Here is a 1,603-nt window from a genome sequence, read left to right on the forward strand (position 1 = left end):
AGTACAGCACAGCAGCCATTCGCAAAGATGCAGATGTGGAGGGCAAATGGAGGCGCCATATCGGTTTCACCACTGCGCCTCCCAACGACCTGAATAAGTGAATAGTGTACGGTTGAGGCGAGCTCGCTGACCTCTCTGCAATGTCGACACGTCATTACATGATTCATCCTCGTGGAGAAGGTCAATAGGTGTTCCCCTCCAAGCCCACGTGCCTCGCCACAGATCATTGCAAGGCGAGAGCGACTCTCCACAGTAGCTCAGCGGCGTTTCTATCCTCTGACGTTGCGGGATCATCGTTATGGAATTAGTTCACAGGCGGATGATAGGATTACTGGTAGAACACGTGACATTGTCGGTAAAGCACCAGCTTGTTTAAGAATGATGTAATGTAAAAGCTGTTTTGTGTCACCCATGGGATACCGACGGATCGTTGCATGGTGCATTCAGGTTTAATTCGTGTTTTTCTTTATGTGTCATCGTCCATACTGTTTAGTCTTTATTTATACTATATGAGCTCTATCCAAATACGGAACAATTATGTAATAAAATGTGTGTCGTGTGCGTCAGGACTTATAAAGGCAGGAATTAGCCTTTTAGCATATCGCGTGACAAACCATCGCTGTAGATAACAGCTTGTCAAGCCCTATATATGGCCTAATGTCAAGCTGTCCGAAGTCCTACGTCACATATCGAACTATGCTTACATAGTTCAGTAACGCATGGCCAAACAAATCATTGAGCTAATAAATCACACGATCACGCACGGACAGCTGACGCATTATCTCAGCTAGTTCGCTGCACAGCAACACCCATCCCATGGAGGTTATTGATGGCGGTTCTAAAGACCGTGTCTGATTAAATTGTAAACAAGTCACCAGAAGTTCCTGTGGATTTTGCGTTCGAGACCTACTACAATGTATCCGCCTTCTTACATCCCTCTTGATGTGTCACCGTTCCGTGCTTCTATCCTCAGGATACTGAAATCCTTCTCCCCAACACCGCAACCCCCCTCCGGGCTGGACAGGCAACTTTATCTCATGCGGGCTGCTCCCTTGGAGCGGCACCGCTGCTCCCGAGGGAGCTGCACCCCGTAGCCGGGTGCAGAGAGTGCTTGGGGGGGCTGGTCGGCCTGTCCATTTGGACGGGCTCAGCCCCGGCGACTCTCTAGGGTGCCTGCCCAGACCAATGTCTCCCCCTAATTCCTATCATCCTTCCGGCTCTGCAATGGTCTTGTCGACCGAAAGGGCCTAACCCAACAAAACAAAAAACAAAAAATTGATGTGTCAGTGTAGTGTTGAAGGATAACATGAAATTACCTACCGTGAGATGGAATTTGAAACCTAAGGCTACAAGAGATATTATGGTACAGCCAACCGCTAAAGTAATGTGCGGTTTTGCCAATCTCAACGGATGGCTTTGACTGGCGATTTTTTAATGAAGAGTGATCGAAAAGAAGACGTCACTAGACAAAGTCATCGATCATATTTGATGAAAGGCGATTTCACCGTTTTGCTGAAGACCAGTGCTTACGGATGACCATTGGCTATTGCCTATTTGGTGTGGAAGTGCATTAAAGAAGTAAATACATACTAAAACAATGAGC

This window comes from Amphibalanus amphitrite, unplaced genomic scaffold (assembly GCF_019059575.1).
Source record: "Amphibalanus amphitrite isolate SeventyFive unplaced genomic scaffold, NRLGWU_Aamphi_draft 000233F_arrow, whole genome shotgun sequence".
Taxonomy (NCBI): domain Eukaryota; kingdom Metazoa; phylum Arthropoda; class Thecostraca; order Balanomorpha; family Balanidae; genus Amphibalanus; species Amphibalanus amphitrite.